The sequence below is a fragment of the Mus caroli genome, unplaced genomic scaffold (assembly GCF_978045245.1).
Source record: "Mus caroli unplaced genomic scaffold, Mus_caroli_1 scaffold_5, whole genome shotgun sequence".
Classification (NCBI taxonomy): domain Eukaryota; kingdom Metazoa; phylum Chordata; class Mammalia; order Rodentia; family Muridae; genus Mus; species Mus caroli.
In genome coordinates this window covers 16,721,477-16,748,281 of record NW_028227260.1, presented here as the reverse complement: position 1 = coordinate 16,748,281, position 26,805 = coordinate 16,721,477, and the positions used below count along the sequence as shown (strand labels likewise).

At 37.7% G+C, this 26,805-nt stretch overlaps 1 pseudogene; it reads right to left on the bottom strand.

Moving 5' to 3' along the window:
- The window catches only part of LOC110287357 (heterogeneous nuclear ribonucleoprotein A3 pseudogene), a 37,552-nt pseudogene extending 18,487 nt beyond the window's left edge, over positions 1 to 19,065 (bottom strand).
- Positions 19,066 to 26,805: the final 7,740 nt, after the last annotated feature.

Genomic DNA, 26,805 nt, shown 5'->3' with positions numbered 1-26,805 from the left:
TGGGAAGGGACAAGAGAGATGGCAAGATGGCCATGAGAATGAATGGAAATCTGCAACTCATGGGGGTGGGGAGGTGGGGGGCATCTCTGGGACATGGCAAAGATCTTGGATGAGGAAGTCTCCAAAGAATCAGTGGGGGTGACCTTAGCTGTGACTCACAGCATTGGGCCTATAAAACCTTAAGAGGCCACCTCCTGTAGCCAGTCAGGAACCTCAATAGAGTGATAGGGACACCAACCCATCCAGAAAACTTTTGATCCCAATTTTATCCTGTCTACAAGAAATGCAGGGATTGGGGATAGAGCAGAGACTTTTGAAACCAGTCCAACATGAGATCCATCCCATGGGCAAGTGTCAATTCCTGACACTATTGATGATATTCTGTTATGCTTGCAGACAGGTGTCTAGCAAGGCTGTCCTCTGAGAGGTTTTATTAATTAAAAAAAAGTTAGTAGACTCTTCTCTCTCTCTCTCTCTCTCTCTCTCTCTCTCTCTCTCTCTCTCTCTCTCTCTCTCTCTCTCTCTCTCTCTCTCCCCCCCCGCCTGTGTGTGGGAGGGAGTCTTGAATGTACCATATAACACACACGTGAAGATAGAGGACAATCCTTGGGAGTACATTCTCCCAGAACCATGCTCAGGTTCATAAGCTTTCACAGCTGCCAGTTTTCCTCACTGAGGTCACTTACCAGCTCTGATCCTAATGTCAGAAAAACAACAACAACAAACAAACAAAAAACAACCAAGCAAAAACAACTCTTACTCTCTTGTTGCTCTCCACAAATTTCTTTGAAGGTACAGAACACTAAGTTTCTAGCCAGGTGGTGTGTTGCATGTCATTAATTCTAGCACTGGGAAGGCAGAGAAGTCTGTGAATCTGAGCATATCCTTGTATAAGAAGCAAGTTTCAGGACTGCCAGGGTTACACAGAGAAACCCTGTCTCAACAAACAAACAAACAAACAAAAACAAAATTATAATTTCTTTCCAAAATATTTACAGTTTCTTGAAGAAAGTTATTTATGGACATTTGGGGTATTTACTTCTTATGCAGCTGTCTTATTTAAAAGAGCTAGCATACTCCTGTTGATTCTGTGTCCATGGGTCAAGAGACTTACACACACAAACACAAACACATACACACACAAACACACAGACACACATATACACACTATAGACACACAGGGAGAAAACCCTTGCTGTATGTAAAACTAATCAATTTAACCCTTTGCAGTTTAATTTTTTAATCTTTTTCTTTTGTATTTAATGGATACCAGGCATGTTTGTGTTGTTACCTCACCTGAACGTCACTGACCTCATGTTATCATATGTAGCATTGTTTGGCCAGAGTACTATATTATAGTAAAGCAGTGTTATTACCTTGCTGCATATCTAGACTGCCTGGGGTCTTTTCCTCATTCAAGATAAAGTAAATCAACATCTCTGGGTATTGGCTTAATACATTTTCAAAGTTCCCCAGAGGATTCTCTTATATGCAGCAAAGATGTAAAATTATTGAACTAAGGGGACTTCCAAATCTTGAACAGTGATCCAAAATTATTCATTAAAAAGATAGTGAAGTTATGGAATTATGACATTTAATATTTAAAACAGATTACAGTTCAGTTTATAGCTGAGTTTACCACTCCCCTGTGGGCCTTTTTGAAATTTGTTAGTAAAGTTTGCACAGGTGTTTTTCATGTTTTCTTAGATGTGTCATGAGTACACTGAAGGTAGGTCAATTGTTTCTGTTCATTTGAGGCTCAATTACATAATTAATAATAAATTCATCAACACTATGAATACCATTATCTTCACCCAGAATCTGTGTACGGTAATAGATGCAAAAATCTTGTTTGGACAGTCATTCAATCATTCAAGTACTTATCAATATCTACTTAGTTCAAAAGCATAAGTTTTGCTTTGGTGTTTTCAAAATATATGTATAGATATGGCTTACCCTCAGAAATCCAGGTACACATATTCAACTGCCTATTAGTATTGCCTCTTGGTCATATAATGGGATTTTGTAACTTAATATGTCCAAAAGAGAACTTTTGATTTATATGTCTAAATTCAATCTTCACTTAGTATTTTCAATTTCAGTAAAGGGCATCTGTGGATGACTTTTCCTGGGGAGACACAAAGTAATGTCTATTCACTCCACACAGGGCACTGACAGACCAAAGAAATGATTCTGTCCAAGTCTATCTTGGTGAAACAGTCAGGGTTTTTTCTTTTTCTTTTCTTTCTTTTCTTTTTTTTTTATCTTTTTGGTTTCTAACAGGAGCATGTGTAATTCTTGGTCAGCCACACTGTGGAGAGCATCCCAGTGTGGAAGACTCATGAAAGAGGCATCACTGGGGTAAGTCCCAGCACTAGCCCATTCTCTTTATACTCTAACATTTTGAACTTTATGTGCATGTGGGGCAGATTTGTGTGCAGCAGGAGACAGGAAGAGTTGTTGGCTGTAATTTCAGGTGAATGTCTATTGGCACTTTCTACCCCCCTTTATGTTGGAATACTAATAGGCCTAATCTCTTTAGCTTGTACTGAAGAGAGTTGCTTGAATCACTTATTTCATTAACATTTTTCAAGTGATTTATTTGACAAAATTCATACAAAAAAATGGGTAACCTACTGGAGCTACTTTTTAGATAACTCTGAAGTATCATTTCTACTCGAAATGCATAAGGATGGAACCTAGAGCATTGATAATATACTAGATAATTCTTACATTTAGTTATTTATTTTCAGACCACGTATTTGTTGTAATACTGATAAATTTGTTAGACTTTCTTTTAAAATATGTTGTTTTTAAATCACTTTGTTTTATGTGTTCAACATATTACATGGTTCTTATTCTTTTCTTGTGTGTGTATGAATGTTGGTACTTTTTTGTGTTTTTTTAAAATTTTTAATATTTTTATTACATATTTTCCTCAATTACATTTCCAATGCTATCCCAAAAGTCCCCCATACACTCCCCCCCACTTCCCTACCCACCCATTCCCATTCTTTTGGCCCTGGCATTCCCCTGTATTGGGGCATATAAAGTTTGCAAGTCCAATGGTCCTCTCTCTTTCCAGTGATAGCCGACTAGGCCATCTTTCCATACATATGCAGCTAGAGACAAGAGCTCCAGGGTGCTGGTTAGTTCATCATGTTGTTCCCCCTATAGGGTTGCATATCCCTTTAACTCCTTGGGTACTTTCTCTAGCTTCTCCATTGGGAGCCCTGTGATCCATCCAATAGCTGACTGTGAGCATCCACTTCTGTGTTTGCTAGGCCCCAGCATAGTCTCACAAGAGACCTTTATATCTGGGTCCTTTCAGCAAAATCTTGCTAGTGTATGCAATGGTGTCAGCGTTTGGAAGCTGATTATGGGATGGATCCCTGGATATGGTAGTCTCTAGATGGTCCATCCTTTCATCACAGCTCCAAACTTTGTCTCTGTAACTCCTTCCATGGGTGTTTTGTTCCCAATTCTAAGAAGGGGCATAGTGTCCACACTTTGGTCTTCATTCTTCTTGAGTTTAATGCTTTTAGCAAATTGTATCTTATATCTTGGGTATCCTAAGTTTTGGGCTAATATCCACTTATCAGTGAATACATATTGTGTGAGTTCCTTTGTGATTGTGTTACCTCACTCAAGATGATGCCCTCCAGGTCCATCCATTTGACTAGGAATTTCATAAATTCATTCTTTTTAATAGCTGAGTAGTAATCCATTGTGTAAATGTACCATAATTTCTGTATCCATTCCTCTGTTGAGGGGCATCTGGGTTCTTTCCAGCTTCTGGCTATTATAAATAAGGCTGCTATGAACATAGTGGAGCATGTGCCCTTCTTACCGGTTGGGACATCTTCTGGATATATTCCCAGGAGAGGTATTGCTGGATCCTCCGGTAGTACTATGTCCAATTTTCTGAGGAACCGCCAGACTGATTTCCAGAGTGGTTGTACAAGCTTGCAATCCCACCAACAATGGAGGAGTGTTCCTCTTTCTCCACATCCTCGCCAGCATCTGCTGTCACCTGAATTTTTGATCTTAGCCATTCTGACTGGTGTGAGGTGGAATCTCAGGGTTGTTTTGATTTGCATTTCCCTGATGATTAAGGATGTTGAACATTTTTTTCAGGTGCTTCTCTGCCATTCGGTATTCCTCAGGTGAGAATTCTTTGTTCAGTTCTGAGCCCCATTTTTTAATGGGGTTATTTGATTTTCTGGAGTCCACCTTCTTGAGTTCTTTATATATATTGGATATTAGTCCCTTATCTGATTTAGGATAGGTAAAGACACTTTCCCAATCTGTTGGTGGTTTTTTTTGTCTTATTGATGGTGTCTTTTGTCTTGCAGAAGCTTTGCAGTTTCATGAGGTCCCACTTGTCAATTCTCGATCTTACAGCACAAGCCATTGCTGTTCTATTCAAGAATTTTTCCCCTGTGCCCATATCTTCAAGGCTTTTCCCCACTTTCTCCTCTATAAGTTTCAATGTCTCTGGTTTTATGTGAAGTTCCTTGATCCACTTAGACTTGACCTTAGTACAAGGAGATAGGAATGGATCCATTCGCATTCTTCTACATGATAACAACCAGTTGTGCCAGCACCATTTGTTGAAAATGCTGTCTTTCTTCCACTGGATGGTTTTAGCTCCCTTGTCGAAGATCAAGTGACCATGGGTGTGTGGGTTCATTTCTGGGTCTTCAATTCTATTCCATTGCTCTACATGTCTGTCACTATACCAGTACCACTCAGTTTTTATCACAATTGCTCTGTAGTAAAGCTTTAGGTCCGGCATGGTGATTCCACCAGAGGTTTTTTTTATCCTTGAGAAGAGTTTTTGCTATCCTAGGTTTTTTGTTATTCCAGATGAATTTGCAGATTGCACTCTCTAATTCGTTGAAGAATTGAGTTGGAATTTTGATGGGGATTGCATTGAATCTGTAGATTGCTTTTGGCAAGATAGCCATTTTTACAATGTTGATCTTGCCAATCCATGAGCATGGGAGACATTTCCATCTTCTGAGATCTTCTAGAATTTCTTTCTTCAGAGACTTGAAGTTTTTATTATACAGATCTTTCACTTCCTTAGTTAGAGTCACGCCAAGATATTTTATATTATTTGTGACTATTGAGAAGGGTGTTGTTTCCCTAATTTCTTTCTCAGCCTGTTTATTCTTTGTGTAGAGAAAGGCCATTGATTTGTTTGAGTTAATTTTATATCCAGCTACTTCACCGAAGCTGTTTATAAGGTTTAGGAGTTCTCTGGTGGAATTTTTAGGGTCACTTATATATACTATCATATCATCTGCAAAAAGTGATATTTTGACTTCATTTTTTCCAATTTGTATCCCTTTGATCTCCTTTTGTTGTCCAATTGCTCTGGCTAGGACTTCAAGTACAATGTTGAATAGGTATGGAGAAAGTGGACAGCCTTGTCTAGTCACTGATTTTAGAGGGATTGCTTCAAGCTTCTCACCATTTACTTTGATGTTGGCTACTGGTTTGCTGTAGATTGCTTTTATCATGTTTAGGTATGGGCCTTGAATTCCTGATCTTTCCAAGACTTTTATCATGAATGGGTGTTGGATTTTGTCAAATGCTTTCTCAGCATCTACCGAGATAATCATGTGGTTTTTGTCTTTGAGTTTGTTTATATACTGGATTCCGTTGATGGATTTCCATATATTGAACCATCCTTGCATCCCTGGGATGAAACCTATGTGGTCCGGATGGATGATTGTTTTGATGTGTTCTTGGATTCGGTTAGCAAGAACTTTATTGAGGATTTTTGCATTGATATTCATAAGGGAAATTGGGCTGAAGTTCTCTATCTTTTTTGGGTCTTTTTGTGGTTTAGGTATCAGAGTAATTGTGGCTTCATAGAATGAGTTGTGTAGAGTACCTTCCGTTTCTACTTTGTGGAATAGTTTGTGAAGAACTGGAATTAGGTCTTCTTTGAAGGTCTGATAGAACTCTGCACTAAACTCATCTGGTCCTGGGCTTTTTTTGTTTGGGAGACTATTAATGACTGCTTCTATTTCTTTAGGGGATATAGGACTGTTTAGATCATTAACCTGATCTTGATTTAGCTTTGGTACCTGGTATCTGTCTAGAAACTTGTCTATATAACATCTGTCCAGGCTCTTCTGGCTTTCATAGTCTCTGGTGAAAAATCTGGTGTAATTCTGATAGGCTTGCCTTTATATATGTTACTTGACCTTTCTCCCTTACTGCTTTTAATATTCTCTCTTTATTTAGTGCATTTGTTGTTCTGATTATTATGTGTCAGGAGGAATTTCTTTTCTGGTCCAGTCTATTTGGAGTTCTATAGATTTCTTGTATGTTCATGGGCATCTCTTTCTTTAGGTTTGGGAAGGTTTCTTCTATAATTTTGTTGAAGATATTTGCTGGTCCTTTGAGTTGAAAATCTTCATTCTCATCTACTCCTATTATCTGTAGGTTTGGTCTTCTCACTGTGTCCTTGATTTCCTGGATGTTGAGTTAGGATCTTTTTGCATTTTCTATTTTCTTTGATTGTTGTGCCGATGTTCTCTATGGAATCTTCTGCACCTGAGATTCTCTCTTCCATCTCTTGTATTCTGTTGCTGATGCTCACATCTATGGTTCCAGATTTCTTTCCTAGGGTTTCTATCTCCAGCGTTGCCTCACTTTGGGTTTTCTTTATTGTGTCTACTTCCCTTTTTAGATCTTGGATGGTTTTATTCAATTCCATCACCTGTTTGGTTGTGTTTTCCTGCAATTCTTTAAGGGATTTTTGTGTTTCCTCTTTAATGTCTTCTACTTGTTTAGCAGTGTTCTCCTGTATTTCTTTAATTGAGTTATTTAAGTCCTTCTTGATGTCCTCTACCATCATCATGAGATATGCTTTTAAATCCGGGTCTAGCTTTTCGGGTGTGTTGGGGTGCCCTGGACTGGGTGAAGTTGAAGTGCTGGGTTCTGATGATGGTGAGTGGTCTTGGTTTCTGTTAGTAAGATTCTTATGTTTACCTTTTGCCATCTGGTAATCTCTGGAGACAGTTGTTATAGTTGTCTCTGTTTAGAGATTGTTCCTCTGGTGATTCTGATTAACGTCTATCAGCAGACCTGGGAGACAGGCTCTGTCCTCTGAGTCTCAGTGGTTAGAGCACTCTCTGCTGGCATGCTCTCCTCTTACAGGGAAGGTGCACAGATATCTGGTGTTTGGACCTCTTCCTGGCTGAAGAAGAATGCCCAAAACAGGACCTTTCCCAGATGCTGTGTTGCTTTGGCAGGTCACAGAAGCTGTCAGCTTCTGTGGTGCACACTCTCACCTGTGCAGACTAAGTTCCTAAGTTCTGAGGAGTCCCGGAACCAAGATGGCGCTCCCTGCTCCTGAGGCAGAGGGCTCCCGTGCAGGGCGGACCACTGTCCTCCGGCTGGGAGGGTGCCGGACGTCTGTGGCCCCAAAAGGGTGCTGTCTCAGCCGTCTGTGGCTCCCACCTGTCCCAGAAGCTGTCTGCCTCTGTGGTGCACACTCTCACCTGTGCAGACTAAGTTCGAATGTGGGTACTTTTACGACATGTGAAGGTTGGAGGACTCCTTGTCTTCTATCTCATTTGAGATTGGGGACATTTTGTTGTTCACTTCCTGTGTATACCAGGCTCAATGTCTTATATTTCTGCCTCCCTTTCATTTCAAAATAGGAACATTGAGATTAGTGAGATGTATCATCATACTTGTCTTTATGTGGGTTTCAACTTAGTCCTCCAAGTTCTAAAGCCAACTTTCCTGCCCTCCTTATTCTTTTGATCCTTAAATTGCCCTAGTTTCTGTTAGGGGAAGATTATTCCTTATTGTTACTCTGTCCTGTTGATAAATCTAGCAATCTTTCAAACGCCTTGTTTTCCACCAAAATAGGATACCCGTGGTTTCCCTTTTTTTTTGTTTTTGTTTTTGTTTTTGTTTTTGTTTTTGTTTTTGTTTTGTTTTGTTTTGTTTTTTTCGAGACAGAGTTTCTCTGTGTAGCCCTGGCTGTCCTGGAACTCACTTTGTAGACCAGGCTGGCCTTGAACTCAGTAATCTGCCTGCCTCTGCCTCCCAAGTGCTGGGATTAAAGGCATGTGCCACCACGTCCTGGCCAGTGTACTTTTTAATGAATAAACTGCTGCTAGAAAAGCATATTTCCCAAATCATTTTATTGGTTATTCAATCTTACATGTCCATCTCCAAACGGTCCCTGTCTAGAGGAATTATTTTTATTTGAATTCAGTGGGTTCAAATTAAAAAGAGTGCACTTAGTTGTCTTCTCTAACTATATGTTATGTCTGTATTGCTGAAGACACCATAATTTTGCTATAAGACATAGAGAAATCCATGGTAGACTGGAGAGATGGCTCAGAGGTTAAGAGCACTAGATGCTTTTCCAGGGGTCTTGAGTTCAATTCTGAGCACACATGATGACTCATAACAATCCATAATGCAATCTGGTATCATCTTCTGGTCTTCAGGAATCCATGCAGATAGAATATTGTACTCATAGTAAATAAATAAACCTTTAAAAATCAATGTCAAACAGACTGGGAAACTTCCTCCTTGCTTGCTAGCTTTCATCATGTTGGAAGGTGTTATACATGCTAGCTGGAGGAGAAATTCTCATTGCTTCAACCATCTTACACAGTGCTAGACCCTGAATCCTACAATACCAACCTGTCAGGGAAATACGCTCATTGGTACAATAATAACATGACTATTATAAGCTAACTTACCACATCTGACCCACTCATCTAAAAAAATTTAAGCCTGAATTGTCCCTGTCTAAAGGAAAGGAAATGCAGGCATATCTGATTTGCTATGAGGCTGGCATCATGATGGCAAGTGAATTCCGTGCCTGAAACTGTAATCTCGAGCAAGAGTCTGTGGCTAGGAATTTATAGGCATCAAGATAGAATTTATTATTATTTTGGTAAATGGCCATGCTATTAAATGACCTTCCAAATACTTAAGTTTATAGTCACATACATGGGCTGTTCTCATCCTTTGCCATAGTAGCTTCTTTTATTTTAAAATAATTATTCTATATTTTAATTTTGAGGATTATTTTTGCATCATTTCCCCTCACGCTGTCTTTCCTCCAAACAACCCCATATACCTCTCCTTATTCTTTTTTAAATTCAAGGTCTTTTTTCTTTTTCTTTTTTTTTTTTTGGTAATTGGTGTTAGATGTATATATTTATATGTATATAAAACACATATGTATTTTTTTGTGTAAGGTTGAGGACTGTGAGAGCTTTCTCACCTTCACAATAGCATGTCTATTTCTATTGCCTTGTTCAGCTTGTGTTTAAGCAGTCAGACTGGTGAGATTTTAATCTTAGCTTCTGAAATTAATAGGACCCACAATCTCACAGAAAATTCCATGATTTTATTATTCGTGCAATCCTTTCAGTTTCCCTTTTGCAATGATTCCTTAGCCCTGAGTACAGGAGTTGTTTTGTAGGTGTATCAATTGGAACTATGCTCCACAACTCCACATTTTTTTGTGTGATTGTGGTTCTCTGTAATGGTCTCTTTCTGTTGCAAAGAAAGGTTTCCTTGATGAGAGTTGAGGACTACACTTATCTGTGGGTATAAGGACAAATATTTAGAATTTGGTTAGGGGTTATGCTGGCTTGGTAAAGTGGCATTTATAGGATCTCTTCCAAAATCCATGCCTTCACTAGACCTGAGTGGCTGGTTAGGTTTCCAGCAAATGGAACATTTTCCCTTATTACCAAGGTTTTAAGTCCAATTAGAGAGTTGTTTGTTACCATCAGGGCATGTTTATTGGGCTTGGTCTTGTGCACTATGTATTTAGATGCTAAGTTCTGTGACCCAAGATCATGCTGCAGTCTGGACTGACCAATGTGCTGTAAAGAATGCTCCACTTTATCTCTGAATGCTCCACTTTATCTCTGATTCATTAATAAAAGGCTAGAGCCTATAACTGGGCAGGATAAAGAGGAAGGTGGGACTTGAGATTGATTAGGAGAATCTCAGGTAGGGAGAAAGAGAAGGAGAGGAAAAGGAAGGAGAAGAAGGCAGAGGAGGAAGAAGAAGAGGAGGAGGAGGAGGAGGAGGAGGAGGAAAAAGGTAGGAGAAGAAGGCAATTACCATGAGGCAGGATGGACCATGATGAGCACATGGCCAAAAGAAGCTCACAGTAAGGACACACACATGAAACAGAACAAGATTCAGTTAGCAAATAATGGACACATTATCTGGTTATTAATAATCTAACAAGGTTATAATTTTCTCGTTCTTGCTCAGTTTCGGTTTATAGCTTGTTAATAAATTCTGATGTTTTTGTGTTGTTTACTTGGGAGCTAAACAGAAAAGAGTGTGCCAGACCTTCACTCCTGCCACCAATAAATTTACTTCTATACATGTTGACCACTACCACACCCTTAGAGCTCTCATGCATACTGGTCCAAGTTATGGTTCGTAGGCATTTTAGCTTGTTAGGGTGCTTCTTTGCTTTGGAAGTTTGAATGGAACCCTTTATTACTAGGAAAGCTGATTCTAACAAAAGAGGCTTTCAGGTCAGTTTCACTCCAGAAGCCTCTGGGCTTTGTGTCTGAAGTTCATGGTATCCTCAGCAATTGAGGCTTACCTTCTACATATGTAGACCAACTAAGGCGAATAGTAATAGCCTGTTATGTTTTGGGAGACTCTTGAACAACTTGGTCCAACAATTCAAAAGAGGAAACGAGTTGTCATGACTAGTATTAGTGTTTTTCTTAAGTCATTGTTTGCTCATGGAGGAAGTATTGTCAGCCCAGATGAAAGAATGTCATTTAAACTATATGTACACACACACACACACACACACACACACACACACACACACACACACACACACGTTGACAATCTACCTAAGAAGGTAAATTATTATCCAGACAAAATCGAAACAGAGAGGTGTTGGGGCAAAGTGATATTAAAAACCAAATAGACCTACAAGATATAGACAGAAAATTTCACCCAAACATAAAAGAGTATACCTCCTTCTCTGCACCTCATTGAACTTTCTCCAAAATTTGCCACATACTCAAAGCAACTTTCAATAGATACAAGAAAACTGAAATAATACCCTGCAGCAATATAAAAAACAGTAACAACAGAGAACTTAAATACCTAATAAAAAATAAATTAAAAAAAAAACTGATGGAAACTGAACAACTCTCCCCCGGATGAAAAGTGAATTATGCCATATAATGTAATCAGTTCTAAGAAGGAAGTTCATAGCACTAAGTGATTTCATTAAAAAAAAAATGGAGAGATCACATATTAGCAACTTAACAATGTACTTACCTGAAAGTTCTATAACCAAGCCAGCTCAGTCAGTCAACAGGGTCTCAAGGGAGGGAGTGAGGATTGAAAAAGAAGAAAAACAATTAGACAGAATTATAACATGACTCCAGTCCATTCTGAGACTGAAGCAGCTTTATTTCTCTCCAGCCTGCTTTTATATCATTCTAGGTATATACAAAAAAAAAACAACCCAAAACAAACAACAACAACAACAACAAAAACCATGGCCAATTCTTAGATCAAAGACAAAGTAATCAAGTGAAGTAGTAATCACAGAGATCACACATGATAGTAATCAAGCAAAGTAGTAAGCTAAGAGATCACATAAGGTAGCAATTCAGAAAAGTAGTAAGCAAAGCCCCATGGTTACTGTTTCTAATATTCTTATCTGAGCCTCCTTCTTTGTCTGAGCCCAGTGACAAATGGCAATTTCCTAGAAGCAGCACCAAAAAACTTTCAACATTCTAGAGCAAAAAGAAAACATCACATCCAAGAGAAGTAGATGACAACAAATAAAGTCAGGGTTGAAATCAGTAAAATACAAATAACAAAAGCAAACCAAATCAAAGAATGAAAGCATTGGTTCTTTGAGAATATCATTAGTATTAAAAAACTCTTATACAAATTAACTAAAAGGGAGACACTAAGAAAATCCAGAGGAGCAAAAGAAAACAACCTGTCCTGATGTCCCTGGGAAGGCTGTTCTTCTCTGAGAGGAGTGAAGTAGATTTAGAGGAGAGGCTAGGTGAGGTGGGAGTATGGAGAGACTGGGGGAGGGGAACTGCAGTTGGACTGTAAAGTATGAGAAAAGAATGAAACAAATTTAAAAAATTCTGTACTCCACCAAATTGGAAAATCTAAAACAAATAGATAGGTTTCTCAATAACTACGATTACCAAGGTTAAATCAATAGCAGATAAGCAATTTAAATATCAATTTAAAATTCTCCCAAACAAAAGTGCCTGGGACCAGATAGTTATACCCCCAGATTCTCCCAGACTTTCACAGAAGAGCTAATACTAATACTCCTCAAATTATTCCACAAAACAGAAATAGAAGGAACATCAACAAATTCATTTTATAAGGCCACAGGAACCTTGATACCCAAACCACACAAGGACCCAACCAAGAGAACTACAGACCAATTTCTGTTACAGATATAGGTTAGTAAAATACTTCAAATACATCAAAATAAAAATATATACCTCAAGAACATCTCTGACTACAATCATCTAGGCTTCATCCCAGTGAAGATGCAACAGATGTTGCACCCCAGAGATGGTGCAACGTATGTAGATCAATACATGTAATCTACCATGTAAGCAAGCTGAAAGACAAAAACCACATCATCATCTCATTAGATGCAGAAAAGACATTTCACAAAATGCAGCACTCCTTCATGTTAAAAGTCCTGGTGAAAATAGGGATGCAAGAGAAATCCTTCAACATAATAAAGGCAGTTTCCAACATTTATTATCTTAAATAGAGAGAAAATCAAAACAATTCCTTTAAAATTAGGATCCAGACAAAGTTGTCCATGCTTTGCATACCAATTCAATATAGTACTTGAAGACTTAGCTAGAGCAATAAGAATGGGATCTAGTGGATATAATTTGAAAAGGAAGAAGTCAAAGTACATTTGCAGAAAATATGAAAGTATACATAAATGACCCAAAATTTCACCAGAAGATACCAATAACTGATAAGCACTTTCAGGAAAGTAACTGACTACAAAATTAACTCACAAAAGTCAGTAGCTCTCCCATATAGAAATGACAAATTTACTGAGAAAGAATTCAGGGAAACAACACTTTACACAGAATGAAAAAAGAATTTTACCAACTACACATACCCAAAAAACTAATATCCAATAGATACATAAATATCACAATTAAAATGGGGATACCTATATAAATAGAATTTTCAATAGAGGAAACTCAAATTCCTAAGAAATACTAGAAGAAATGTTCAACATCCTTAGCCATAAGGGGAATGCACATCAAAACTTCCTTGAAATTTCATCTTATACCTGTCAGCATGGATAAAATCAATAAAACAAGTGACAGTTCATGCTGGTGAAGATGTCATTAGTAAGGGGAACACTCACCCACTGTTGGTAGGAGTGTGAACTTGTACAGCCACTATATAAATCAATGTGGCTGTTGTTCCAGAAGATAAGAATCAATCTACCTCAAGATTCAGCTTTTACTCTCTTAGGAATATACTCAAATAATTCTTCAATCTTACCACAGAGACACTTACTCAACCATGCTTATTGTGGCTCTATTCATAATAGCCAGAAATTGGAAGTAACATTAGATGTCTCTCAACAGAAGAATGGATGAAGAAAATGCGGTATTTTTACACAATGGAGCCATTTAGAAAAAAGGACATCATGAAATTTGTAGGTATATGGATGGAAGTAGAAAAAATTATACTGAGTAAAGTATCATAGGCACAGAAATACAAATACGGTATATATTTGCTTTTATGCGGATCTTAGCTGTTAAGTCAATAAAAACCAAAACTACAATCTGCAGTACCATAGAGGATATGTATAAAATAAGAGACTAGATGGTACAGATGTAGAAAATGAAAGTAGAGTAGATAATTATAGATGGATGGGAAGTGTGAAACAGAATCAGGTGAGGAAGTTGACGGGAGAGAGGGTTGATATGGAATCCTAAAACAATATAAACTTCCTAAAATATAGTCTAAATGAAATGGCCAAATAATGAGTGAGACAGAGTCCCAACTAATCATATTTTATTACCAAACAAAGTTAAATGAAGCTCCCAGTACTAGGGTTATATTGCATGTAATTGAGATATTTGCCAAGGGGTCCCATGGAAATCCCCAAATAACCCATGCAGTTGCCAAAAACAGGCTTCTCTCCACAAACTGACAGCAAAATTCCATTGCTGAATACAATACCTGTACAACTTATTGAACCTGAAGAAACCAGCATAGTACATACATAGGACCTTCTTCTCTATATTCTAATGTGAATGGAACAGGAAGGTATGCTGTAAGCTACCAACAGAGAAACACAAACAGCAACAGAGCCATAAACCCTTTGATCTGCAATTTGTCTTAAATACAAAGTTATGCTAGGGCAATGGTGGCAGCACAATGCTAATGGAAGAAACCAACCAATGTCTGGTTTGACATAAGGTCCATTTCTCATGATTGAACCCATATTTCTGGTTCTTGACCAAGAACAGGAGACTAGATAACCCAGGCACCTAAGGTAAAATCAAATATTACTGTTCCAGAATCAGCAACAAAACAGTGATAAATTGATTCCTGATGCTATTTTGGTATACTCATAGGTCAGTGCCTTGTTTAGCCATCATCAGAGAAGCTTCCTCCTGCAGCAGATCGGAACAAATGCAGAGACCTACAGCCAGCATGTAGAGAGTGAGAAAACTTGGAACACCCAGCCCTAAATGAGATATCTACATCAAATTCCTCCCCTCAGAGCTCAGGAAACCCCATAAAAAGATAGACAAAAAGAGGGTAAGAGACAGGGTATGGAGAACACCAAGAAAATAAGGCCCTCTTAATAAACTAATCAAAGCTCATAGGAATTCATAGAGACTGATGTAGCGAGCACAGGGCCTGCACAGGTCTGCAGCAAGGTCTCTGTTTTTATATTACGGATTCCAGTTTAATATTTTTATTGGACTGAGTGTGGGAATGAGTGGATCTCTGATTCTTGTCCCTTTTTTTCCTTTTGTTGAGTTGCATTGTCCAACCTCAACGTGATGGTTTTTGTTTTATTTTATTATATTGTATTATGTTATATTTTGTTGTTTTCTTTTCAAAGCCTATTCTTCTCTATTGTGAGCCAGAAAGGGAGCAGATCTGGGGTGGGGAGGAGAGGTGGGGAGGAACTAAGAAGAGTAGAAGGAGGGAACCTTTAATCAAAATATATTATATAAGAAAAATATATTCTCAATAAAAGGAAAAGAATTTAAAAAAGAAATGAACATCAAAAAACAAGAACGGGCTGGTGAGGTGGCTCAGTGGGTAAGAGCACCCGACAGCTCTTCCGAAGGTCCAGAGTTCAAATCCCAGCAACCACATGGTGGCTCACAACCATCCGTAACGAGATCTGGCGCCCTCTTCTGGAGTGTCTGAGGACAGCGTACTTACATATAATAAATAAATAAATCTTAAAAAAAAAAAAAAAAAAAAAAAACAAGAACAAGAACATGAAGTTGGTAAGAAGGCATGGTTGGGAGGAATATAGGGAAATCTCCAAAGAGTAATGGCAGATATAATAGACATAATCATATTTCATTAATATATAATATACATATATATTTTAAATTCTCAAAATAAAAGAAAAAATAAAAGACTACTGAAAGTTGAGATGAAAATTAGTTGGAAGTACAGGATGATGAACCAGGGTTTGGGTATAGTAGAAGATGGGCTTAATCAAAACACATTATCCATGACTATATAGAAATGGATTTTATAGGCTTTGTTAAAAGGGATAAAATCAGGGTAGACATAGACCAAATAGTGGCTAAGTAATTAATCCTATGTCTTCACTAAACAAAGTCTCACAAAGGACTTTGAATCATATTTATTGAACATCACAGGGGAAAAATGATATGGTAAAGGAGTGAGGAATCTCGTCTTAATCAATTTTTCCCCAAGTGTTTACAACAGAAGATTAACTGAATCCTAGAACAGCAATCAAAACATAAACATGGATGAATGTATTTCTGATCTCTGTATGAATAAGGTGTATAAATCTCAGTGAGATAAGACGATATACATGTGTCTGTCCTGAAGAGTATTCTATTATGAACTGTGAGTTGGAAATTGATGAATGTAGAACCCAGCCGAGTCTACATCATGCCACATTTCAGGATGCTCTTGGGGCTTACTCTGAGACTACACACCTGGATTCCTTGAAGACTACTGTGAACTCAACATTGATGAATGTGCCAGTCAGCCATGTCTCCATGGAGGATTATGCATGAATGGAGGAAACAACTACTACTGTAACTACACAGGTGGTGGATTAACAGGGACACACTGAGAGACTTTGTTGTCTCATTTGTTGGTCAAAGTCTTATCACAATGGCACAACACATAAAGACACTGTTGCCAGCTATATTTGTTATTGCTGCCCTTGATACACAGATGGACACAAATGAATGAAGTAGCAACCCCTGTCAATTTTGGGGATGGGGGGATGTGCTGAGCTGTCATCAGAGGATCAATAAGTACTCATTGCTAGCCTGCCTTCCTCCTTCTCCTACCTTGGAGCTTCAGGCTATGTTTATATCTGTCAGCCCAGATTCACAGACCTGAGCCTAGCATAACTGTTCTCTGAAAGGCTCCACCCAGCAGCTGACCAAAACAGATACAGAGACCCACAGCCAGACATTAGATGGAGCTGGGAAGACTTATTGAAGAGTTAGATGAAGGACTGAGGGACTCTAAGAGTACAGAAACTCCATAAGAAGAATAACAGAGTCAATTAAGACCTTTTGGGGGCTCCCAGAGACTGAACCACCAACCAAAGAGCATACAAAGGCTGGAACTAGGCCCCTTGCACATATGTAGCAGAGGTGCAGCTTGGTTTTCATTTGGGTCCACCAACAACTGGAATGGGGGCTTACCCTGACTGACTGTGTTGCTGGCCTGTGGATCCTATACCCCTAAATGGGCAGCCTTGTCTGATTTCAGTGGGAGAGGATGCGCCTAGTTCTGCAGTGACTTGAGGTCCCAGAATAGGTTGGTAACAGGGGGTGGGGAACCTTACCATTCTCAGAGGCAGAAGGTAGGTATGGGGGGAGAGGCCAAGTGAGGGATATTGGCAGGACAAGGTGGCTACGATTGAGATGTAAAGCAAATAAATGAATAAACAAATGGAAAATTATAAACAAATAAATAAAAAGGAAAAACATAAGCTTTTTCTTTCTTTAAATTGGATATTTTATTTGTTTACCTTTCAAGTATTATCCCCTTTCCAGATTCCCCCTCTCCTAATACCCTATCCCATCCCCCCTTACACTGCTTCTGTGAAGGTGCTCCCCCACCCACCTACCCACCCAGATCTGTCTCATCGCCCTAGCATTCATCTACACTGAGCATCAAGCCTTCACAGGACCACGGGCCTCCCTGCCCTTTGATGCAAGATATAGGCCCCCTCAGTTCCTTCAGTTCTTCCTCTAACTTCTCCATTGGGGTCCCTGTGCTCAGTCCAGTGGTTGGCTGCAAGCATCAGCATCTGTATTGATCAGGATCTGACAGATCCTCTCAGGAGACAGCTGTATAAGGCTCCTGTCAACAAGCTCTTCTTGGCATCAGCAGTAGTGTCTGGGTTTGGTATCTGAATGTAGGATGGTTCCATAGATGGGGCAGTCTCTAGATGGTCTTTCCTCCAGTTTCTGTTCCACTCTTTGTCTCTGTATTTATTTCCTGTAGGCACGAGCAATTCTGGATTAAAATTTTAGAGATAGGTGGATGGCCCCATCGCTTAACCTGGGTCCATGCTTAACCTTGGGATATGGTATCGACAGGTTCTCCCTACCCTTTGTTGGGTATTTCAGCTAATGTCATCCCTGGGGTTCTGGGAGGCTCTTGCTTTCCTGGCATCTGGGACATTATGGTTGCTTATATATGTATTTTGCCACCGAAATATAAAGCAGATTTGGTTTCCTTGAGGCTGTGTTCAACCTATTGGTTACATTCAGCAAATGATTACTACAACAAGCACACACACACACACACACACACACACACACACACACACACACTCACACATGCATTCGTATACTCATGCACACACACACATGCATACTTATACACATACACACATTATTCAGGGTAAGGAGCATAGAAGAGTACATAATTATTAAAGCTATACAGTTAGTTTACCTGGTAAAAAGCTGATTTCATGGGAAATCAACAGCATCATAATGTTGTTTACATTGTTTTCTTTAAGACAAGTTAAACTTAAACAGTCTCAATATGCAATATGGATATAGATTAAGTGTGTTGTTTTAGTGGTCTCAAGACATATTATTAACTTGGTTGTAAAGTGTAGCAAAAGCTAAATTTTTGAAGGCAAAATGTATTTCCAGAAAAAGCTTTTCCTACTAGAAGCACTCATTTCATTGCATGCATTGTATCCAGTTAGTTTAGCTTTCATGACAGCTGTCTTTCATTTTCAATATTTTAATTTGTCTCTACTCTTCCTTTCAGAGAAGTTAATTTCCAAAACTGTAATTAACATCCCAGTAGTTATACTTTAGATTTTATTTTATTAGATTAAGAGAATCATTACCCCCTTTCTTGTCAGTAACCAGTGCCTTTAGAAGTTATATTTTAGATGAGTTGTGTTTTGGAAAGACATGGACCCTTTATATTCTAACCCTTACAATTTATATGTTACTTACCATCTAGTTATTTCAGGGGGCATATATTCCAACCTTATACCAAATTCAGGAGCAGATCTCCTGAGAATGTTCTTTCTTGTATGTACAGAAAGAGTTCTTTGACAGCTTAACAGATCAGAGCTTACAAAAAAGGAGTAACACAGAGCTCTCTTCTCTTAATGCATTTGGTAATTGCCCTTCACAGCTTTAGACATTCACAGGAAGGTGAATGCACAATCAGTCTTCATTATCTGAAGCTAGTTATTACCTCTATCAACTTTGCCCTGTCCTCTTTCTCTGCTCTCACCTGCTGATTGACCAGTTCACTGTCCATTAGCAGTTTTTACAAGGGCAAAAAGAAAAAGGTTGTTACAATTTATTTAGTCTACTTAGGTTAAAACATCAGTTCATGCAAAGTGGCTTTATCAAAGTGGAAAAGACAGATGATATCAAGAAAGAAAGCTCATATTTTCCCAATACATATTATATATTTATTTGATATTTTTCATGGTTAACTCTGATGATCATGGCAAAATGGAGAGTTGTCATTACATTTATATTTAAAATGTCATGTGAAATTTTCCTGTGTTTACATGTACATGTGTGTGTACTATCTCCCCCATGTATGTGTGTTTAGGGGGGGGTTGAGATAAGTACATGTATAGGTGTAATATATCAGACCTAGTAGTAAAAATGGATCATATTTTTCATTTCTTTCCAAGGCACAGGTATGGTTGTGGGCAGAAACAATAAAAAAGATAGAGGTGGCAGCTTAAAACAGGTCAATAGTGCCTCTGAACACAAAAGGATGGGTAGATATATGAGGCAGATCCAAGGACATACTGGTAAAGAGAAGTAGGAAAATGAGTTGGGGGCCTAACTTATGTGTTAGTAAGTTAGTGCCATTTCTAACTGGGGCACAGCTTTACTGAGACCACCTGGAAAACGTTCCAGTGCAGAATGTGCTTCAAAGCTGTGCTATTTAGCCTTTGTTGAAAGCTATTTCTTGATGTGACTCTTTGCAAGGTTGTCTATGATACCCAGAGAAAGCATTTAACATGGGGAGTTACAGATTATTGCCAATGGGCTAGGTATTCATGATACTAGTCTGATGTATGATGGAAAGATTCTACTACATATTTGCTAGATTTCCCTTGTAAGAAGACTTTGTAAAATCACAGAAGTAATGGGATGTTTCCTTGCATGAAAATGAGACATGTGTCATAAAGCAGAAAGTTGTATTTTTAAGCAGGTGTCCATAAAAAGTATACCTTTTAAGCAGACGATTGCTGTGGGTAACTAAATTTAATTCAGTTAAAGAATTTGAGAGATAATATGCACCATGCTTCAGGTTATCTTACTCAAGAGGCAAGGGAGCTGGATTTTGTTTTTAATCTACTAAGTCTATCATTACTGCCTGAAAAAATGCTCTTGAGGTAACTGACTCCCTGATATTTCCTACCTCATCCTTGTATTGGCTGAAGGACATCCTTTGTATTAAAAAAAATCTAGTGTTGACAGTAAGAAACTTAGGCATGTCTACAAACTGTGAGAGCCACAGGTCTGGCTTTGTTAAGCTTGATGTGACCTGGACAGCAAGGCATAGAAGGAGTAATGACATTTATCACTGGGCAATTAGTGAGTGGACAATGTCCTTTTTTGTTTGATTTCCAGTGAAAAGAAGGACGTAAATCCTCAATTTTAATGTCATTCATGACTGAGTACCCACAGAGAGTTACGGAATCACAGTAGAGAAGATTATTGTAAAGTAAAATACTCCATGAAGAAGTGAACTTTTGGGAAGATATTAGAGAGCTATATCACATTGATGTGGTCCACTTTATTATACAATATTTGTTGTAGCCTGGGCCATTAAAATTCTAATAGAACGTTGGGGCTGAAAGGATCATTAGAAATAAACCCTATCCATACATATTTTTCTTTTCATTTTTTTCTTTGTTTGTTTTGTTGTAGTTTGCATGTAGTTTTAGTGTGTACCTCAAGGAGTCATGTGTTGCAAACTTGATCCTCTAATTGTGGTCATATTAAGAGGCAGGGGTGGGGGTGGGGGTGGGGGTGTCGGGCTTTAGAAGGTGAGGCCTGGTGGAAAATAATTTAGCCATTTAAAAAATGAAGACATTATGTCATTTTGAAAATTAGGTCATTCTTTACCTCAGAAATAATTGATTTAGCTTCCAGGCAACTTTGGTTCTTTAGTTCTCTCACAAGAGAGTGGTTAAGAGAAAAGTGAGCCTGAGTCCTGATTACTCTGTGGATTCTTGTATTCTCATGCATTCTCATCTATTTACAAGAGTTCCTACCATGATATGGTGGGCAGGGCAGCCCTCTCCACAGGATGAATCAATGGGACCCTTCAAAGTGCTCTAAGTGCTGCCTAAGGTGAGCAAAGTAAATAAAATTCCTGTATAAGCTGCTAAGCTTCGTGTGTGTGTCTGTGTATGTGTGAACAAAAAGAGAACAAATACAAGAGTCCTGCTGCTTTTATCTTTTGTGTGTTGAGAGTTGTTTGGATCCATCTATTCTGTTACCAGATGTTGAATGAGTCTGGCACTGGGATTTTGGACAGTCAAGAGCTATTAAGAATTTATACATAGTAAAGTATCTGTAGGACAATCAAGCCTTTTACATTGACAAAATTGACTATGTATTAAATTTCTTCTGTGTTTCAGTATGCTGGAAACATGCTTCTTTCTCAACCTCTTGAATATATTCTACAGGGTAGTTTTGTACTTGTGTTAGTTGCTGCTGCATTTTTATCCATAAATTTCTGTGGTTCATCCATCTAGGAAGATTCAATCATTATTCCTACCAACTTCCAGAGTATGCCTGAGTCTGAAGAATCAGAGAAAGTTGAACGTTATTGTGAAACACAGAGGCAGAATAATGGGCAAGATCTCTTCTGATCATCCAGGGTATCAATACAAGGTGAATTTTCAAGACAAATTTAAAGACCATTACTTAATTTCATGAATACCTTCAACACATACTATGTTTAGTATTTTATTAGAAAACATAATCTTTTCCTGCAGGGAAATTTAATTTTTTCTTCCAGTTTACAAATGTGGCTTTGTAGTGTTTGTGGAAACAAAAACTTCCCAGTGGAGGAACATAGATATCATTTTATAACAACAACTGTGATGCTAATTCTCCTTAAGAATTATCACTGAACTCTTCCAGGATGCTTTTTGTTTCTTCAATTCATTCATTACTTAATTGATTTTTAAATTCAGTCTAACAACAAAGGCACATTGAGCATATACTTGTAACATGCCCATCAATGTGCTCAACAACATGTGAATGTGCAATCAACAAGTATGCTCGAGCTATATTCTTATGGAGAGGTGGAGGGGAGTGGCAACACCTTTCCTAGAATGTAGCCCATGGGTCTCTATGAGAAATTTAATTGATAGTGACACAAGGGATTGAACTCTAAGCCTATTTGGTCAGTTCCTGCTTCCCACTCTATTCCTTTATCTTCTTTCCTATCTTCCCTCCATCTGTCTGAAAGGGATTTTCTGGACTGCTTCTTAATTCTAATGGCTGGGTTCCCCTGGTGCTGGCTCTTGTCATATAGCCAACTCTTGAAGGTTGTGGAGAAAATGTCACCTTGTTTTTCCCCGGTAAATTCTTCTTATATATTTAGAAATCCAATGTGATTTACTGCAGTGATTCATACTCTGCAGTCCTGGGATTGAATGGCTGAAACCAAGGAGCATAACAAGGAATGTCTTGAATCCCTCAAATGCAGACCTTTAGTTGCCTTAAGCATTTGGGAATTATACATTCATATAGCTCTGTGTTTTTCTCATATCTTGCTTTGTGTGTGAGAAGGTAGGAGAAAGTCTGGTAGGTGTCATGGGCTAAAAAATGTCATGAAGAATTGCCAGCAACATGCTCATAGTGAAGTGGATTTGTATCTGAACCTGTAGTCTTAAGGATGTTTGGTGCATTAAGTGTGTGATTATTTATTTCCTTCATTACACTTGGTTCCTTAAATTTCTGAAATTGTTCTGGTCCCTACAGACTAGATTTGGGTATTTTTTAACTAGTTGGCACTAAACACACAGTTGTTTCCCTTTCAGTCTGTTGGTTGTGTAATTGATTTAAAGAAGCAGTTGAGGTAAACATTTTAAGATATTTTTCTTTCATGAAGAGAGCTAGGACTCTAGTAAGTTTTTCTAGGCTGCTGCAAAAGCAAATAAATTTCCTGCAATCTCATTCATGAGTTTGTCCTTTTCATGTCAATAAATTGTTCAGCATGGTTGCTACAAAATCAGTGAAGAAAAAAATACATGCTCATGGCAAAGAATATATTGATTTTTTAAAAATGTATTAAGAATAAAATGGCCTCATACCATGGTGAGCAATGAAAGACATTTGTTAGGTGGCCAGTTCATATATTCACAGTTGTCCAATTAATTCACTAGGCATTCATATTAGTATCCCAGTTGATTAACCACAACAAAAGATGTAACCCAGAATCATTCAGAGTGTTCTACTTATAGGAGGAAAACGGGAAACACATTCACCAATTAAACTGTTGCTTTATATATTAGTTTTCCCACATGGATTTTATTTTCAAGCAGGATAAATTTGAGACCAAGAACCCAAATAAAACAAATAGTGCACTGTGCTATCATTCTCCAAGGAGGTTGATCATTCTGCTTCAAATGAAAGGGTTGGTTTATGGAAACAGCCTGTTCATTTGGAAGGGTAGAGTACTAGTACATGCAAATGTGTATGTGTTTAATATTCCCCATCAAGACTTAGCAAAAGAAATATCCATTTCTGTCAGAAAGTATGGAATTATATGGGAAAGTTAGACTTCTCTCATACTTTTGGAATCAGACTTCTAGAACAGAGCTTATGAATCACCTGGAGAATAATATGCAAATGAAGAGTCCAATTTAATGTGATTTAGCATTTCAAGAGAGCTCCCAGACACTGATGCTGTTGGCTAGAGGATTATTCTCAGAAACCACTCCTCTGAAGTTTTTAATTTGGTTGAACATTCAAATAACCATCCTCTTTGGCTCATGTGAATTAGTATTTGACCATGGGAAAAAACTTGCTCTTTTCCATGTAAATTTCAACTTTTGTCTGGAGGTGCACTGATATATAAAATATGGTAAAGACTATATGCATGTTTAATTTTCTGTTGAACTGGGCATTGATTTTGTTGTTGTTTCTTTTACTTTCATTTTTGAAATTATAATTTAACTACTTTTCCTCCCTCTAAACCTTTGGAATGCTGTTCCCATCTTTCCTTAAAATTTATGGCCTCCTTGGTCTTGTGAAGATCATATGCCCCAGTACAGGGGAATGCCAGGGACAGGAAGCAGGAGTGGGTGGGTTGGGGAACAGGGTGAGGGAGGGTATAGGGGACTTTCAGGATAGCATTTGAAATGTAAATGAAGAAAATATCTAATAAAAATGAAATGTAAAAAAATTACTACAATGCTATGAGAATTGACAAATTAAAATTTTAATGTTTTGTCATAATAATTTCAGAAAGATAAATAAGTGTTATGTGTATATGATACTTTCAAACATTTTGAAAATCATCAATAAAAAATACAAAATTGAAAAAAATATATGGCCTCTTTTAAAAAAATAATTGTAATTGCAGGCTTCAACACTACATAAAGAACTATAGACAACCAAGGAAAGCTAGGAAGAACACACCAGTTGGGCATTGTTTGTGTTTGTTTTTGTTTTGTAACTGAACTGTTAAATTACACTGGGGTTCGGATGCCAAGAAACCCTTTATAGGGTATCAGACTGCTAAAACCATGACACTAGGCACAATGGTAAAGTAGGAATCGTCAATAAAGTGGGTTGATTAGTGTTCATCAAAAAGTAAAATAAAATCATACACACCTAAATCTCAGAATATGACCAATGAAGATCTTGGCAAAAATAATCAAGATGAAGTTATACTAAGTTAAGTTAGGGTGGGTTCCGCGTTACATTCCATGACAGATTCATTATAAGGAGAGTGAAAATACCCACAGACAGGGTCAAGGCATAAGTCAATGGATAGCAAAACTGAAGAGAAACAACTACTGTGATATTAAACTTCTTAAGGATTATCTGAAGCATCTGGCAGTTAGCAAGAGGCCAGGAAGGCTTATCAGAAGCTTCTAGAAATTAGGAAAAAGCAAGGAAGTAGACTTCCAGGCTTCATGTAGAGCCTCTTATTTTAAGGCTTCTGTTTCTCTGAATAGTGATAGTAAACCTTGGTGGATTTAAGGTAGTGAGATTGTGATAATTTGTTACAGCAGTCTAAAGGCACACACACACACACACACACACACACACACACACACACACTGTATTGAGCTATATTGAAGTTTGATCTAATTGGATTGGAATAAAATATGATTTCCTTTTCTTTCTTGGGCTAGACAAGCACTTTATTTCCTAAGGGAGATATTTTATTTGTATTCTATTGATCCATACATTTAAATCCACCAGTAAATTCAGAGACCATCTTTTATCCTTTGATTTTAATATCCTATGGTTCAGTACATTGTCCCAATGAAAGCACCTTTAATCTATAGTGGATTAATTCTATTTAGCTCACTTTATTTAGCTTTAGTATCTTTCATCCAAACTGTTATCTCTTTCAGATTTTGGAATATTTACACATGCACACAAACACACACACACACATAGATAGATAGATAGATAGATAGATAGATAGATAGATAGATAGATAGAATGAAGTATCTTGGGTATACAGCCAAAATATAAATAAAACTTATTTTTGTTTAATATGCATCATTATACATAGCCTGAGAGTAATTATATATAATGTAGATTATATATAAAGTACTAGCACTTTAACTGTTGCATATACCATGGAGATAAGTGTTGAATTTTTCTACTGTGGCCTCATGTAAGATTTTGTATTTTCAGATTAAAGATGCTTAACTTGCACTAGTTTTGTGTGGCTGGTTCCTGTGTGCTTCACTATAAGTGCTCCAGATGTTTATGAGAGTCAGAGGTTTGATTTGATAGAACAGTTACCTTTGTTACAGTGCTTGGCCACAGACTGCCCTTTTAACCCTAGCTTCTTTCCTTGAAAATATTTATTAGAAATGTAACTGAGTGAAGATGTCTGGAGTAACTTCAACATTTTAATAGATGAAACATTTCAAGGACAGTCTAGTAAATGTATGTTATCCAGGACATGCAAAGGAAAGGTTTATGACTGCGTGTGTGATAGTTAATATACCACATGTTTAGGTCAGCACTTTTACTCTCTGTTTTGCGACTTTTCTTGGGGAGACATGATCAAATACCTATAAATTCTAGATAAAGCAAAGGCAACATATCAAAAAATAAAGTGATGCAGCCCAAGTCTAGCTTACCTCATTGGAAAACATACCTCAGTATGGGTGATGACTCACAAAAGCTACTTCCCTAGATCTCAAGAGTCTTGTGGATTTATGAGTTTCTAAAATCTACATTTCAGTGGCTTCTGGAACCCTGTGAACCACCTCCATTCTCCCTTCAGAGAAGAAAATTCTACTTAGGAGAAAATAGCTACACAACTGTTTTCATTAGAGTTTAGTTCATAGTTGGGAAACTGAACTGCTTTTGTTTTTGTTTTTCTTTGTTTGTTTTTTGTTTTGGGGGATTTTTTGTTTTGTTTTGTTTTTTTTGTTTTCTTTGAACTGTTTTTTGAGTTTAATCTCTGTGTTTGTTCAAAGGCACAATTGAAATGACTTTAAAATTTATTAAATTACTTATTTTTATTTATCCAGGTGCTTTGATTTTGGGTATGAAATAAACTACATTGCTATAGTTGATTCAGATAGAGCTTAGTAAGTTCCAGGGAGAGTTTGAAAATTTTCCCATTTGTTTATTTTAGATCTTAGAGTCCTATGCCAAATATGACAAATTTGATCAGTGTTTGTGACAGTTCCTAGATTAGAGTAAGCCATGTAACCTACATGATATTTGTGTCAGTACATATTTGCTCTTGTGATTTACATTTTAATAAAGGGGTTTTTTTGGTGTGAAAATCCAAGTGCAGTATCAAAAA